This window comes from Saccostrea echinata, unplaced genomic scaffold (assembly GCF_033153115.1).
Source record: "Saccostrea echinata isolate AGI-Se365-2 ecotype Australia unplaced genomic scaffold, CSIRO_AGI_Sech_v1 ptg000005l, whole genome shotgun sequence".
In the NCBI taxonomy this organism is placed as follows: domain Eukaryota; kingdom Metazoa; phylum Mollusca; class Bivalvia; order Ostreida; family Ostreidae; genus Saccostrea; species Saccostrea echinata.
In genome coordinates, this window is record NW_026889754.1 from 9,323,617 (window position 1) to 9,342,379 (window position 18,763).

Sequence of the window (18,763 nt, forward strand, 5' to 3'; positions counted from 1 at the left end):
GGGCCACCCAATGTCCACTGTCGTCCCTCTCGAATGATGTGTCCATCAACTTCAGGAATTCTTTGTCTTCTACCGAGAGTCCTATCTTTTCATCATGTTCGGTTTTACGGAACAAGCTATCATTAACCAATAACTCACTGTTACAAGGTTCAAAGTTTGAAGGCCTGCCATTCCTCAATGCAAATGTTTTGAAGGTCCTGACTTCCGGCAGGTGGGCTCTGCCAAGACAAACTTGGCCAACAATGACCCATCCTGAGGCAAGTCTTTGTGCGAATGGCTCGTCTTCCTCCCCAACTATCTGCTCATGAACTATGTGGGCACTTGTGAGGTCTCTCCCTATTAAAAGTTCTATGTTTGCTGTTTCAATAAGTGGGGAGATTTCAGATGCAATGCGATTCAAGTGGGAGTACTGCATAGCCACCTGGCGGGAAGGAATTTCCTCTCTATTACTGGGTAAGTCATTACCCTCTATTAATTCCGAAACTTACAGCTGATAGGTACCATCTAGGGACCAAATCTTCCAGTTGCCGAAACTGTTCCGGTGCAGGACACAAGTGTGTAAGGGACGTCGCCACCAACATCCTGGAAGTAGTCAAAGACTGATGAAGTGGCCAATGACCGGTTACTCTGGTCATCAATAATTGCATAAACCAGCATCGATTTCCTTGGATTAGCAATTGTGCTAACTCGCACAGGTACTATCTTTGCACAAGACTTGCTGGTTCCATGCACCTTTGTGCAGGCTGAAGAAACAGTGGGTATGTTCTCCCCTTCATAAGGATTCCCCTCTTTGTTCTTTACAGCATATCGTTTAGAATCTTGGGCCACTGTTGGTTCTTCATGAAGAGCTGTGGGATGTGATGATGCTTGGCACACACTGCACGTAACATCTGCCTTACAGTTCTTGGCCCTATGCTTCTTGCCACTGCAACATTTGAAGCATATTCCATTAGTCAAGATTATGTTCTTACGTTCTCCGATAGGCTTTAGGCGGAAGGGTACACAGTTGTTCAAGGAATGTGGACTGTTCTTATGTAGAGGACACATGTCTGGCACATTTGGTGTAGATATGGCCTCTGTCTTTCTAGCTTGTACTTTAGTTAATGGGAAAGTCTTGTTCACTGAAAACTTGCCAAAAGCTTGTCTAGGCTGCTGAGCTTGGATTATTGACTGTTTCCTAGCGCCTTTTTTCTCGAACTGAAATGCGGGGTCATTCTTCATTCCTGCCATATTTTGCAGAAACTTGAGGAAAACTGAAATAGGTGGATATGCCACTCCGGCACTTGCTTGTATTTTGTAGCCTCGGAAGTCCACTTGTCCTTCAGGTTCCATGGACGTTTTTCAACAAGTTCATTCACACCTTTCTTAGAGTCAAAGTAACTGAACAACACTCCAAACTGAGGTTGGCTCTTTAGAGATGCAATTTCAGATGCTAGATCTGCTAAATCAAATATTAGATGAAAGTGATCTGATGAAATTTCCGGGAAATCCTTTATTTTCTTAAGAATGTAGTCTTCAATCTGCTCTGCTGCTCCAAAGCGTCTTTCCAGCCTTTCCCAGATCTTTTTGATTGCTATACTTGGACTGTTAGTGTTGCACGCTCTTATCGTCTTTGCTTACCTAGAAGATTCTGGTCCAAGTTTCTCACACAATAGCTCCAGCCTCTCTGTGTCCGTAGCCCCAAGCTCTTCCATAATGCCATTAAATCCCATTTTCCAAGAAATATACATCATAGGATTATCATCAAATTTTGAGAGCCTTGACAATATTAAGTCCCTTATTACTAAATGTTTGGTGAACACGTCGATCATTGATATTCCATTCTCTGGTGGTGAAAAGGGTTGAGCCTCTGGGTTCAACTGTGTCCTGGGGACATCCTCATTAGAAGGGGATGAGAAAGACTGTGCTGGTGTTGACACAACTACGGCCTCTTTCTGTCTATCTTCAATTCTCGGACTGTCTGTCTCGGGGACACGTCCTGCATCTTCATGCTTCTTGCGTTCCTCCTCGTACAATGGGAGCAGTTCCAAATATTCTTCAGTCTTCGACCTGCATGACAAACCTGGCGCAAGCTCCCGTAAGTGCGGCTCAGCTTTTAGGACACTGAGTTCACTTTCCACCATTCTCATTTCTCGCTGTGCCTTTAAGCGTTTCAGTTGAGCTTCAATTGCTAATTCCTCATCTAGATGTTTCAGCATGGTGCAATGAGCTTCTAATTTTGCCTCCTTTTGTCGAAGAATGGACTCTATAGAGCGGTTTGAAGCCTTACTTGAAGAAATTGTACGCTGGGTTAGCGCTCGAAATGATTTTTGTGACATGCGATCTTCTTCCTTAGGAGTCCCTTATTGATTTATCAGCCGCTCAATCCTGCTTCTTGCCACATTCACCCTTGCCAATAAGGTCTCTTTAATTAACAAATGTGATGCCAGTTCATTTGCACTTTCCTCTGATCGAATAGTTCTTAAGAATTCACAGAAAATGTTCGACTCTTTCTCGTATGCCTCGAAGCCTTTCTTCAATAGCTCGTCTACTGATTTAAGGGTCTTAGCATCCCTGCTGGATCTCTCAATTTCCTCAAAACATTCCTTCCATTCATTCTTAATGTTACCAAGTTTGCGTTGAAATATGTCAACCCTTACTTCATAATCCTCCTGAGCTGGTACGGTCAGGGTCCTGTTACGTGTGCTTCTCCTCAAAGGGTCTGCAGGTAAACTCATCCTGGTGACTCCTCAACGGTGACTGTTTATGAATTTTCACTGTGCTATAAACAACTCAATGTTCTTCTAGACAATGTTTATTTGCTCCTCCAGCGAGGGTGAAAACTGTAAAATTACAATACAAAGAGTTACAAAAGAGAAACTTGCTTACATTTCAATAAAGTGATTTACATATCAAATCCAATCCACTATTCATACTAAGCCAATTAAAGAAAATTTTTGGTAAGAAAGGATCTCCAGCTTACACAATCAACAACTGGTAAAAACTTTGCTAATTCATAATTACAGTTTAATCTCAGCAGAACTGAATGATATCAAAAAGATAACATACTGATAACATGATGTAATTAACTGCACTTCAAAGTATACAATGTTTTACATTATGTCAACTCTATGCTTAGACAAAACTAAATGAAATAAACTAACTCAAGAACATGTAGCAATAAATTGTAAGGCTAAAAATTGACAATCTGCAGATAATTAATGCTTCCTATAATAATCAGTTAAACACTTACCTCATAAGTGCGTCAATATACACTAAAACGAGTTCTACAAAATTACTAACGAGCACATGTAAACATCGGAAGGACTATACTAAAATACAAACCAATCCGGATAACACAATTCCGTATTCACCACAACAACATTTCACGCCGGCATATTTATTATGAAGCCCTAACGCGCTTCATGAAATATGCCGGCGTGAAGCGTCGTAGTTCATGTCCTCATGAATCTTCAAAAATTTAATTAATTTCTTAAATATTTCTCCTTCATCTTCTTCATTTTCTCATGAACTAGGTACATGAGTACATGAGGGAGAAAAAAATATCTCCATTGTGACGTCATAATTCCACACTCGACGTCAACACTAAAAACTTTAGTTTCAAAAATAATTGTTGAATGACAAATTTGCGCTTCATAAAATATGGCGACATGAAGCGTCTTTGTTCATGTCCTCGTGAGTTTTCAAAAATTATTATTTTAAAAATTATTTATTTTTTTGCTAGATTTGTGAAAACTTGCAAAAAGAAACTTTTTTCTGGCAGAAGAAGTGTGTTCAGTTTCAATTTTTGACAAAATACTACGCATAAAACATTATACAACAAAATGTTTACACAATATATGCACCGATGATTCAATGTTTTACATGGCCGATGTACATGTAAGTGTTGAAAATGCTAGACAAGATCTTATAGAGGAAAACAAATTTCCTCTGCAATATTAAAAAAAGATGTTCATGTCCAGCATGCACCTCAAACTAGTCTATAATATATATAAAAATCGCATTCGTTCATCTCTTCATCCATATTCAGTATTCACTGAGAAAATCACGCCGTCTGAAGCTTCTAGGAAATGAATATAAACGTTGGTGTAGATCCGATAGTAAATTCTAATATTTTAATTAATTAAAACAAGAGGGCATAAAGATCCAGATATAAATTCAATTTATTAATGAAATAGATTTGAATGTTCAGAACTACATACACAAAAGCTAGACGTGTCAAAACAAAACACGTAGATGAAAAAAATCTGCGTCGACGCTCCCCAACACTTTGCAGCGTCACGTCCTATTCGTTTTTTGTCCATGAACTATTGCCACGAGGACTTTTTGTCATTGACGCAATCATATCACGCGTCTTATACCGGAAATGGTTACCGTGAACTTTCCTTTTTATACATCACATGAGTCGATCACGTGACGCCTTGCAATCGCTTCCTTAAACATGAATATAATTTCAACATGCTATAAATTTAATCCAAGAGCATAGACAGTCAATTTTAAAGAAAAGTTTACATAAACATGTCGGAGAACCTAGTTTATTTCAAAAGTTGGTACCAGATACCCATATTTTACTCAAAGACCTTAGATTCTCCGAAAATCCTGTATAGTGTCAAACTTTTTATTTATAATCCTAGCTTGATGTTCATTGTATCATTTTTTCGTCTTATTGAGATCACAAAGAATATGTAATACAGTTCTCTGTTGTGTTTTTAATAAACAATTCAGTCCCTAAACTCCTCTTAATTTAGACCTAGAAAATTTTGCGCAATTAGCGAGGGCTGCTATATGTTCTAAAATCACTAATTCATACACGTTACACACGGAAAATATTTTCAACATGCTATATATTTCATTAAATAACAGAGGCAAACAATTTCAATGTTAGGTTCTAATTATCCAAATACTAATTATACTATGATATATGACAACTTGGTGGATTTGAAATTAAATTATTATATTTATTTTCATAAACAAATAATGATATGCATATATATATATATATATATATATATATATATATATATATATATATATATATATATATATATATATATCAAATTAAAGCAAGCTGAACTATTTACATATATACAGATAGATAGATTGAAACATTATTTAAACATACATGTAATTAATTGTACACATCTACAATTAAATAATGACAATAAACAATATTATAATGTTAAGCTAGTATGGTAATGTCTTCTGGGGATGGAATCCAGAGCTAACCCGACCTTTTTTGCTATCTGAAATGATAAGACAAAAAGTAGTTCTTAGGCAATTATTGGCATTATCTATTTCAAAATCATTGCAATGATAAAACAGATACTTACCATTTAGGCACAAACTTAAAACCCTGCAGATATCTATTTCAAAGTGTTTTTTTTTCCAGGAAAAAATGGCTTTCTATTACTTTAGAACTTTCTCTATCCTTTCTTCTCGTTTGCAAATTAAATAGTAAAATATCATTATGCTCATTTTTATCAGAATAAGAAAGGAAACTACAAATAAAATTGACTTCGGACTTGACCAACTATCTGGCAAAGTAAGGTCACCCATTAATATAGGTGTGGCAAGGTTATTGAATATTTTTTATTTCTTTCCTTTTTTTTTTATAACTTTATCCATCTTGAAATCATTCTCCTTGTCTACAGCCAGAAAATGTTTATACTTACTGTTATGAAAGTCAATTTTTGGAATTTTATCCTCCTTGTCTATTGTAAAATCGTATTTAAATTTTGTTACCTCTTCTTAACTTCCACGAAATAATTCTTTAGTATTCTCAGATTCGTGAAATGTTGATACTCGGCTTCTACTAAACTGTCCCCATGACAGATTTCCGAAGAAGAAGGCTGTACCAAGTTTTTACTATCGTGAACACTAGTCATAGGGGACTGCAATCCTACAGTAGGAGCATCCAGGTATTTCCCTTCTACCATTTTTACACACTAATGTTAATGATTCCCTTCGAATTACCAAAATTTCCTGAGGTGAAAGAGAAAACAATGGCTGTCTTACATGTACCTGTAAATGATCCTTTAATAAATGAAATTCGCAAGACGATTGGATCGCCTCTTCATTGTTCCTAAATAATGCAGTTATAGAATCAGTGGATTCTTCCATGCTGTAATACACTAAATCCATCCTACATTCCCTGTCAAATCCTCCCATTGTTTGACAAGAAACCCATAAAGCATCTCTAGAAGGCAATGCATATTTCATTCCAGATAAATACCTCTGTTCCACTATGTAATCCGGTAGATGTGCAATTTTCGTCGCGTGAATGTTTATTAGTATAAAAAATATAAAGTGACACTTCCCTTACTATGTTATTTAATTCAAAATCTATGGAAAAACATATTTTTAAATGAATTAAATTAAAATTTATTTTGATAAATCTTTTTGATTTAAAAAAAAAAAACAGTAATAAAATGTTAAATTTTTAATTTTTATTGAGTAGAAAAACTGTTTTATGTATTACAGGATGCTGCTGGCAGGATTAAAAAAACACAAACTTCTGTGTGACAGGGAAAACCTAAAAAAAAAAACATACAAAGCCACTTTAAGTGGAGTATCTGTTTACAAAGCAGCTCGGCTCTTTCACGTCCCTGAATCAACTCTAAGGGACAGGACTTTAGGACTTCTTTCTGTGGATGTTGCCATTGGGTTTACTCCTTTTTTACAAGAAATGAAGAGGAGAATCTCGTTCAGCATATTAAATACATGGCCAATAATGGTTATGGATTCAATAAAACAGGAGTATAAAATTTTGCTCATGATTATGCTCGTTCACTTGGAAAGGACCTGAGATGTCAAAAGTCCCCCTACAACGCTTTGAGCAACTGTTGGTTTTATGGCTTTATGAAGCGTTGGCCAAATCTCAAAGTTGTCTCCCCACTAAAACAAAAACAAACCGAGCAGAGGCTGCATCTAGAGAGAAGTTAAATGCTTATTACAAAGAACTGTCAACCATTCTAACTAAACATGATCTAAGAGACAACCCAGACCGAATCTACAACATAGACGAAACAGGGATAAGTATAGAACACTCTCCACCAGAAATAATCTGCAGAAAAGATACCAAACCTCAATCAGTCACACCTGTTCGGACATCTCTGACAAATATTATTGCAACGGGGAATGCCATAGGGAACCAACTACCACCTTACTGTCTTTAAAGGGAAAAGGTGGAATGATGAATTGCTCAGTGATGTTGTGCCAGGTTCAGAGGGTGTAATGACTGAGACAGGTTGGTGAAATTCTGACGTACATGTATTTGAAAAATATCTTATGGACTTCTTCGTTAGTCAAACTGGATTTACACAGGAAAAAGACCCAAAGCCAACTTTAATCCTTTATGATGGACACAAGTCCCGTATTAGCCTTACATGGATAACCTGGACCAAAAAGTACATTATTATATTTGCGCTTCCTCCACACACAGGTCATTTAACGCAATCCTTAAAAGTTGCTATTTTTTTTACCCTTAAAAGCCATTTACAACAAAGAATGCCAGCTTTATCTGCAAAAGAATCCTGGAATTAATGTTACCAAACATTTAGTGACAGAACTAACAGCCAAACCCTTTTTAAGAGCGATGTCCCCTGAAAACCTTATTTCAGCATTTTAAAACGACATTTAACTACAAGGCAATCTCTAATTTTGAAGTAGCTCCTTCTACTATTAATTCTGCCATCATACATGATCATGACAAGAAGACCACTACTGGTTCGGAGAAAAGAAAAACAAACGTTACACATCCTCGAATGAAACCCAGGTTGACAGAATGGATTTCTTTGAATCAAAAATAAAAAAAAAACAAAAAAATTCATTCCCCCATTCAATGCAGGGAGTTAAATGCAAAAGACCCCCCTCCCCCCTAAAAAAAGGAATAGGCTGATGACCAAAGGAAAGCTAAATCTGCAGAGCTTAAATGAAATAAATGGAGATAACGAACAGTATTCAAGCTCAAAAGTCCATTAAACATTACAAGATTGGTGCAGAGAAAACACGGACCTCCAAAACATCAGAGGTGGGATGAGGTACCATGGAAAAGTGAGCATCCCCCGCCGACCGGTCACACCCGCCGTGTGCTCCTTGTCATGATCGGGAAATAAAGGAAAAATCCGTCGACAATTCAGTGTGTAAATAATGGCCTAAGAATTAGTGTGAAAAATGTCAGTCAGCATTTGACTCAATGATAAATTGTATTTGCTGACAAGGTCATTGTATCGACCATAGAACTTACGAAATGATGACTTTAAACGAAACTGCTGATATTCTTGTTTCATCAACTTGTTTGTCAATAATTTACCTCGTTTTATAAATTGTGCATACATACAGCATGCTCTTCTGTATCGAATCAACTGAGAGATATAAACCCCGTATGCAGGTGATGAAGGTATATTGCTGCATAAGTAAGGGAAGTTGACGATTGAAAAGTTAAAGTAATCACGTTTATCATAAAAATGGTTGTTAGATTACCATTAACGTCTTTTTCAAGTACAATATCCATAAATGAAACAGATGTGTCAGACTCTGTAGTATCTTTTATCTCAAGCTCACCGGGATATATCATGTCGACATAAGAATGGAAATAACAATTGTTAATTGACAATACGGCGTCGATATATCTAAATGTCGAGTTGAAGGCCACAGCAAGTGTTTTCTTCTGATCACGTATAAGATTTTGGACAAAGTCTACTTCATATGAATACAAAAAAGGTCTGCTAACAACAGGGCGCAATTGGTACCCATGGAAATTCCAGTAGATTGGTGGAAGACCTGGTCTCCAAAAACCACATAGATATTGTCAATCAGAAACTCAAGCATCTTTTTAATGTCAACCTCAGAGTACTTGTGTGTACAATCAGAATGTTTTTTAACAAAAAAATTTTGCAAATGATGAATGACAAGGTAAGTAAATTCACGAGTTCCATTTTTATTGAAAAAGCAGCTGTCAATGATATTAAAAAGCCTGGATTTTAATTTATCGTGGGGAGTGGTTGTGTATAAAGTTCAAAAGTCGGAAGTTTTAATCTGTTGATTTTGATAAAATCTTGTGATTTCAAATTTTCCAAAAGTTCCTTGGAATTTTTAAGTATCCACATCTGATTTACACCACTTCTCGAAAATATTGTTGCACAGTACTGTTGAAGTTTTCCCCTTCACTACTGTTGATATCTTAGTGAGGAGTAAAGAAAGAGGCTTGGTTGAACATTTACCGGAACCCGCTATGTATCTTTGTTTGTAAGGATTTTTATGAAGTTTCGGAATCCAATATAGATATAGTAATTCAAATTCATTTTGGTTGTTTGGAATATTAAAAATATTCAAAACTGACATATGATTTTGAAGAATTTCTTCCTTAGAAAGAGAACTATGAAGATGAATTACTACTTGTAGAATTAAATCCAAGTTCCCCTAAAATACATTTAATATAATGAGCCTTACAAACAAAGACAATGTTGTTACCTGCTTTGTCAGCAGGGACCAGTACGTACTGGTGATTTTAAAGTCACAACCACTTATTCTTTAAGTATTTTACACTCGAATCCTTGGATATCTCGATGTTTTTCTTGAGATAACAAGGTTTGACTGTATTTAAAAATAGTTGGGGTATGAACTGCTAATTTCTTGATCCTCCTTTGGGACCATTGTATACACAGGATGAAATTACACCATTCAGTCGACGAAATGGTAACTGAATGGCCACTGAAAAGATCCTTTCCCGTGACTTTTCCGTGGTCTTTCAGTTACCATTCAGTCGACTGAATGGCAGATACATTTCAGTGGCCTTTCAGTTGTATCTTTTTATTAAATAATGGGCTTATTTTTAAACTTAGAAATTTTATTTCACGTTTTCTTAGTATAATGGTATTAAATTAATCTATTTCCGATTAAAAAAAATGAAAAAAAGTGAATGTACGAAAAAAAAATCTTGCAGAAAGCAGGAGTTGAACCGTGGCCTCCCGCTTTAGAGTCCGTGACCATATCCATTACGCCACGGTGTCTTGTTTAAACATATGATATTTAAAATCAATACATTTGTAGAAATCGAATTGGGACACCCAGTTTACCTGTTGTATCGAGGAGCTGGGAATGTGTATATATCTTGTATACATTTTGTATATTCTATGTTAATTGTGCGGATTTTGGGGGCTGACTAATTAATTACACATCTCTTATCGGGATGATGACAATTATCGGCGACGGGCACCTGTTTTGTTGTTGTTGTTGTTTTCCAAAGAAATGATTCAAGATGGATCTTCACCTCGGAAAACGTTGTAAATTCTTTAAAGATTTTCATAGAAATGATTCAAGATGGATCTTCACCTCGGAAAACGTTGTAAATTCTTAAAACGATATCTTTTAACATGCTAAATTATCGTGCGATTTTAACAATCAAGAAACAAAATTTACAATATTAAGGTCCTTCCATAAGAGGGATAAATTATTAATTCTATTTAAGTAAAATAATTTTAAAACGATATCTTTCAGAAGTTAAAATATTATGCGATTTTAACAATTAAGAAAGAAAATTTACAGTATTAAAGTTTCTTCCAGAAAAGGCATAAATAATTAATTCTGTCTCGCATTTCATAACCAGATATTTCCATGAAAACTAACCGCATTATACACTGTGTTAGATGGATATAAAAATATTGAAAAACAATTTTAAATTAAGCTGAAAAATAAGAAAACTTTTTTCTTTTTTATTTTAAGAGCATTTTGACCGATATCCTCGATACTTTTTTCAGATTGACTGTCTGTTTATTCATTTAACAACTTATCAATTTGAATGAGCTTGTGAAAATATTCATCACAGATTTAGAAATTTTACAGTAAGAAAAATAAGACAATTCTATTCCCTTTAATTAAATTCTGATACGAATATTATTTTTCAACATTTGAATATTTTTTTTTCTTAATTAATTTTCATGAAACAAATTAGAAATTCGAAAATCAGTTTGAATTTTATGATTCCACAGTTGAATTGTAATCTTTAATGTTAATAAAATTATAATTAGACATAAATGTAATAGTTAATAATCACAATTTAACGTTTTAGTAATTGCCACTGAAAAGTCACTGGAAGCCGCCTTTCAGTTTTAACTGAAAGGTCTAGTTTCTTCCTGTGATATTTCAAATATTCATTCCATTTAGAAGAATCCTTTACTTCTTTCATTTGCAAATGTGTCATATAAATAAAATATTATGGCCATAATCATTTTGGCAAAATTTCCCAAAAAAACAAAGTTACTTGTAGGGTCATGACCAATCAAAAATAATAAGTACTACCGTATTTTTTCACTTGTCAAAATGCTTGGTACTGCCCCAAAAAAAAGTTTTATTGTAAACAACCACCACCATCAATGCACACACAAAAGAACTGACTGTGCTTCCTATGGGCCTGTAGATATATCATTACTATTTTTTATGACATTATAAATTGAAATCTTTTACAAAATTTTACTTTATTAAATAGATACTTTAGCAGAGGTCATCTTACAGATAATTTCTTAAAAAGAATGAAGAGGCCCCTGCCACCTGGAAATCCAACAAAGTTATTTGCCAGGAATTTTGTTGTTCATAAATGTAATTCAGACAGCTTAATGGACATGGAAGGCAAGTTATTATAATGAATTTTTTTTTCAACATAAATATGAAGTAAAGCTTAAACATTGGTTTTAACATTAATGTCAAAACATGTCCACTGTATATAATTCTTATGGATTTTAAAGTCGAGGCAGTTTTATTCGCAGCTTGTTTGATTTTGATGTCATTTTCTTCTTCTGTTTGTGCGATTTTTTTTTTTTTTTTTTTTTTTTTTTACATTTTTTAGCACTGGTTGGTTTTTGATATGGAAAAACATTTAGCAGATTCTAATCCAGCATTTGATTTCCTGGCCCTTGAATTTAACGACTACTACAGAATTAACAGTTAAACTACAATAATTTGCATAAGTTGGATTAGTGTTGCTACCATTAAACATTCCTTTCTCTTGACAGAATGTATTTTCTGCAATGTCATTCTTAAACCTAGATTGATTGATTGATTATTGTTGTTTTACGCCGAGTCGGCAATATTTCAGCCTTTTTTCAGCGGTATGAATTAAATACTGTATGAACGGTTTTGAGAGTTTTTGGGTTTCTCTGGCGGCCTCCAATGAGCCTACTCTTTTTCGAAAACCAGAGAAACGATCTTTAGCGTGCCAAGGGGGTTCTAATCCTCGACACGGGGCACCGTTTTAGGTCCCATCCGACGGACTTGGAATTTAAAAATAAAAACAATTAAATTGAAAATTACAAAAATGCTAATAAAATATATACATTTAAATCTTATTGTAAAAATCAGTTTTTTTTCAAGTATTGTAAAATTGCACTAGGATTTACATTTGTAAAAAGATCATGCATTGTTTGCACGCCATTAAAAAGTTTATTTCGAACAGGCGTAAAATCAGAACATTCTAATAGTATATGGTTTATAGTTATTACACAGTCACAAGATATGCATTCAGGTTGATTTTCCACGCTCAGTAAATATGAATGGGTAAATATGGAAAATATTGTAAATGAATTTTCACTAGAAGTTTTTATATATTCAAAAGCAAGTTGCATAGCTTTTGCTTCGGCCGTAAAAATTGTTGCTTCGTTCGGAAGTCGTGTAGAAAAAATCTCATTTTTGACCACTGCAGCAGCAGCAGCAACCCTGCCTCTGTCCTTAGAACCATCTGTGTAAATTTCTCTTGAAGGATGTTTAGATTTTATTTCAGCTAATTTCTGTTGAAAAAGGAGAGGATTTGTTTTTGATTTCTTAAGATCTAATAAAGATTTATTCACTACTGGTTTAATTAATTTTCATGGTGGTAAACCTAGATGGTTTAATGCTGACTTCTGAGAACATCTCTAGGTGCTGCTGACAAATAGCAGGGAAACTGAGTAACAAGTTCTCTATGTCATCCACACACTGTTTTGATGGTAGCATTTTATGCTTAGATTCACTTTTTAAATCCATGACTTCTTTCTGCCAACCTTGCCACCACATTTCCTTCAGACGACCAAGGCGTGGGTCTGAGGTTGTCGTCACTAGTGCTCTATCCCTCAATATCTTTATCAAAGAACTTGTGTTTTCTAGGAGTTTAATGGCCCCATGAAGAACTGTTGCATTTGATAGACTGTTTTGGTAGGATTTCATAAGGTTGAGCATTTCAGAGTCAAGCGTGGTCTCTGCCAACTCATTGCGCATCTTTTCAGCAAGGTTTGGGTGTAAGTGAGAATCTGTTACCTTATGATGTTTTCTTCGTGCATTTACTGTTCTATCCCATTCCACAGCCATTTCCCACTGCTTCCATACAATGAAATGTCCATGTGTTAACTTTTTTGTGTGTACCCCTTTAATGTCTCCACTTTTGAGAATATTTTTTTTTTAGTTTTTTTTTCATGTTGTGAGAAAAATCTTGAGTATGGAATATTGATTGATTGTTTGTTGCTTAACGTCCCTCTCGAGAATTTTTCACTCATATGGAGACGCCACCACTTGCTGGGGGAAGGCTACAAATTCTGACCTATACTCGGCACTTACGGCCATTGAGCAGTGAGGGATCTTTTTCGTGCCAGCACCTACTGCGACACGGGACCTCGGTTTATACGGTCTCATCCGAAAGACCGGTCTCCACGTCCCACAGTGGGATTCGAACCCGCGACGTAAGGATCAACTCCTTACTCCGCAATTCTAGAGCAGACGCTCTAACCCATGGGCCACGCGGACGACTATGGAATATTGTTGTCTGTGGATAAACCAAATTTGGGATTCCATAGTAAGTGCCTCTTGGGTTTCCATTGAAGTGGAGGTTCATAAAACTCCTGTTCTCTTCGCCGCCTTCTTGCATAATATAATTTATCTGGAATCCCCAGTCACTAAGCTTTTCAATAACATTCCATATTATGATGCTCAGTTCAGAGGCTTTAATTCCTCCAGTTGGGAAATGGCAAACAGGGAACCGAAATCCTGTGAAGCCTACAAACAGTAATTTGTATCACTTCACTTGCAAGTTGCTGAGTCACTTTGATCTTTCATTACTCTCAGGTTTTGAGCCTCCTCACCTTAATCAATCCAACCAGTTATAATAGGTTATAATAGGTGTACATGTACAACCTTTCATTTCCACCATCAAATCTTGTTGTACTTTGGTTTCATCATGATGCAATCTACCAACCCATCCATTTGGAGGTAGTTGAAGTCCCTTTCATACATCCACCGTAGTGTGGTGTCACTGATTCCTGGTTCTTTTGGGATGCAGTTCTTGTATCGTCTGACAAAAAATGAGTCATGTGTATCGCCTTCCAGTAACAACACTATGACATTGCTTTCTAACAGAGTCGTCGCCCGCGTGGCGCAGTGGTAGAGTGTCTGCTCTAGAGTCGCGAAGTAAGGAGTTGATCCTTACGTCGCGGGTTCGAATCCCACTGTGGGACGTGGAGACCGGTCCTTCGGATGAGACCGTATAAACCGAGGTCCCGTGTCGCAGTAGGTGCTGGCACGAAAAAGAACCCTCACTGCTCAATGGCCGTAAGTGCCGAGTATAGGACAAAATTTGCAGCTCTCCACCGGCAAGCGGTGGCGTCTCCATACGAGTGAAAAATTCTCGAGAGGGACGTTAAAGAACATACATACAATCAATCTAACAGAGTCTGGTATGCTTTTGGACTCCTTACCAAAGAGACAGAGAAACTCACAACATCTTTGTTCCAGCGTCTAGCCTGTGGAGATTTTTGAACACAATATGTTATGTGATTTTAAAAATAGTTTCATTTTGTCAATGCATTTGGAAAAAACTGATTCTAATATGTTTGATAATTCCTCATGGTCACTTTCTGATACAAAAATTTCATCTTTATCACAAATTGGTGTGTCTGTAAGATTTTTAAGGCCTGAACATTCTTTCATACAAGATAATGCATGGTCATCTCCTTTGGAATGGATAGTGATACTAGGTCTGCAACACATATTTTCTTTGTCGTTGTCAAATCTTTTGGTTTCTTTTTCTGTTTTCGCTTCAATATTTAACTTCAGTTTTTGACATTTTTTACACAAAAAGTAATTTCTCTGGCTGATGAAAGAAACTACCTGCTGACATCTGTCTGAGCGATATTATAACTCAGATGAACTCATCGTACATTCATTTACACTAACTTTCTCCTGAATGATTTGTTTGCTTTCAAAGGGTATGCAATACTTGTTTTTAAATCCTCTACACAGTTCAAGACATTCAACAGTCTTCAAAATTTGTGTTAGGCTTTTTTTATCCAGTGATTGAACTTTAATGTCAAAGAACAGTTCATTTATATCAACTTAAGACAACTTTCTGCCTACGCACTTTCAGTTGCCAAGTACATGAATTTGAATGTTTTTGTCGTTGAAAATTTACATCTTTCATAATGATGCTCCCATTACAGTATGTGTTGCTTTTTAAGCCAATTGATATCACTTTTGAATCTTGGTGTAGGACCATAACAGATTTTAGCAGTAAGTCTGTTACATTTGCCACAGATAGTTTTATTTGAAGGTCTGCAATTCCAGAATACACCTAAATAGCAGGTAACTATATGGCCATTCCTGTAGACTTTAGATATTTTTTTGTGTTTAAAAAACCTTCATCAACATTTTACCAACAAGCGTGTCACACTTTGGAATGCCGGGTTTCTTGGATATATCATCAGAAAATATTTTCCCAATGGTATCCTCTTCTATGTTTTCCAAAATCCTGATACAAAATATTGGAGCGAAATATATACCAAATTCAGAAATTATTTTTAACCTGAAAGAAAATGCACTCCTAACTGAAAGACTTTTTAATATTTTTGTTATATTTCATTTACTCTTGGTGTGCGTGTTGGGGGGGGGGGGGGGGGGGCACATAGTTATATGTTGTGGTCAGTATTCATAAAAACAACTCTTCCAATCAATCCAGTAAGTGTCTAAAAGACGTTGTTATTTATTTATTTTGTTTTATTTATTTAACAATGTTAATTTATTACAATAAAACTTGAAATCCAAGGGAGACATAGCCTTGCCTCTCCAAAACCTAGTCTTGGATCTTCCAAATCAAAATGGGTTATTACTGAGTAAAAAGGATATACAAGTCTTATTCAGACTGGTATATGGTAACTAAAACATTTTTGCAATAACATTCATGACAAATTACAGTCCTATTTCAAAGATACTATTCCAGAGGATGGAAAAATTGAGAACAAACACACTTCAGCATTTTTTGAGAAAGTGACATTATTCAGTTGCCACAATTCTTACCAAAATCAAGTGTAAAAATTATTTCACTCTGCAATACCATCAAAAGCACAGTATCGAGTATGTTTTGGCATATTGCAAAAGCTGCGTTCAATTATTGTCCAAAAGGCCTCTGAACCAGTATATATCACAGCAAGAGAAACAGCAAAGGTTAAAGTTAAGAAGGTTCAACAGTCAAAAGGAAGCAGAGCAAAAACAAGATACATAGGGTGATGCGTGGCCACAATCAGACGCAGAAAGAAATCCTTTGTCACAAGCAATATATACAAAAAAATCTGTTTAAATTGCAGGTGAACAAAACAGACAGAGAAATAAGATTCCTTGATGGCAGCTTGCAGGTGATGAGATGAGAGTGATGAGAGTTACTAAGCTAAAAGTTCTAAAGATCAAGGATCATTATCTGAAATCCAGAGAAAGCAAACTGCTCTTTGGAATCTGACGTGCATTATAGATGAAGGATTTCAATTTTTTCCTAGATTTGGACCAACGGCTGGAGACATTTGAAAATTTTAACTTGTATGGCCAGAACTTTTACAGTTACATCTACTCTAGTTTAAAAGAAAGTTAAGGACTTTAAAAATACTTGGTTGACTCTCTTTCATGACGAGGATGAAATGAATGTTAATGACTACCAAGAACGTCTTGAAAACATCTACCTTGAAGTTCTTACAAAAAATATCAAAATGTCCTCAGCACAGTTCCGTCAGGAATACAAAAGAGAGCTAAGAGTACAAAAAGAAGAGGCTCACAGAAAACAGATCCGGATGCGAACAGACAAAGCAAACAAACAGAAGCTGGATTTCAATTTTATCATTGTTGATAGAAGCGATTGCAAGATGAAATCTCATTTGCGTCTCCAAAGCGAGTTTCTTACAATTGTTTAGCAAATCAAATGTGATGCAATTATGTAAAGCATATAATCTGAGTATTTCAAACAGGATGACAAAAAATGAGTCATGTGTATCTTTCAAACAAGAGGCCCAAGGGCCTTAATGGTCACCTGAGTATAATACAACATTTAAGAGGATCCATAGAGTATAAAATGAACTGAAAGGTCAAGCTTTGTTGCCCAAAAGCAAGAAAAATATGGTAATCAGGATCAACAAAATAATTAGTCTAGTAATCATTAACAGTTCATAAATTAGGTTCTAATCTGTTCCCCTTTTATCACTATCACCATACAGTATATTAACAAACTATCAGTGCTTCTGTACTACTTTAATTCCTTGTGGAAATCTTTTACATTGGCCTCTCTTGGTCTTTGATGAATATTTAATAAGACAAGTTATTTTTGTCTCATTTTTATTTATCTATTACTTACAGGTCTACCTCATCATTAAAAGTATGAAAGTACTTTTTGTATTATACAATAAAAATTCTTGCATAATTCTCTTATTCTATTAACCTTTCAAGTACATTATTTACAGTTATTAATTATCAAAAGTAAATGGCAAAGGGGAATACTCCTCTCAGTAGAATACAAATTAATAGAGCCCAGGCCAGGACCAGAACACTTGACCAAATGATCCAGATGTTCAAAAATCTGGAAAAAATACCCTTCCTTATTAAAACTTTCACTCATTTTGCCTGTAATATGCACATGTGCAGAGAAGATTTTTAAAGAAATAATGCATTTTTACTACAGATTCACTATATTATCAATAGAGCCCCCCCCCCCTTCCCCACCGAGAAACACCAGAGCCTTTCACCCTGGGACCAGAAGTTTGCTCATCATAAGTAATCACTTTGTTAATCTGCTTAACACTAAGGAGGAGACAGGATTATTTAATAGAATTAATGCATTTTCACTATATTATCAACAGCCCCACCCATACACCAGCACATCTGACCCAGGGGTCATGCAATTCACTACTCTGGAAGAAGCACTCTTGCCTATCATAACTATATACTTAGCTTCTTTGCTTTTGAATCAGAAGCAGAAAAGAATATTTTCAAAGAAATTTTGACTATATAATCAATAGACCCCCCCCCCGCCCCCCTTTTCACCAGAACCCTTGACCCTGGGGCCATGAAATTAACAATTTTAGAAGAGGCATCCTTGCGTATCATAACAATGTACTTAGTTTGTTTAAATAATACCCAGGGGCAGAGAAGAAGATTTTCAAAAAAATAAAAAATAAACCTTCACTATAGGATCTATATAGCCCCGCCCTAGCACCAGAACCTCTGTCCCTGGGGCCATGAATTTCAAAATTTTGAAAGAGGCATCCTTCCTTATCATTACAATGTACTTAGTTTGTTTAAATAATACCCAGGAGCAGAGAAGATTTTTAATGCATTAATTGGAAGAGGCATCCTTGCGTATCGTACATGTAACTGTGTTTTTAATTCGATTAAATAATACTCAGGGGCAGAGAATAAGATTTTCAAAGAAATAATGCACTTTCACTATATGATCTATATAGCCCCGCCCTAGCAACAGAACCCATGACCCTGG

The 18,763-nt window shown here is 35.6% G+C and overlaps 1 pseudogene; it reads right to left on the reverse strand.

The window, feature by feature from the left end:
- Positions 1-1,217: 1,217 nt before the first annotated feature.
- Positions 1,218-2,811, reverse strand: LOC133179867 (uncharacterized; annotated as a pseudogene).
- Positions 2,812-18,763: the final 15,952 nt, after the last annotated feature.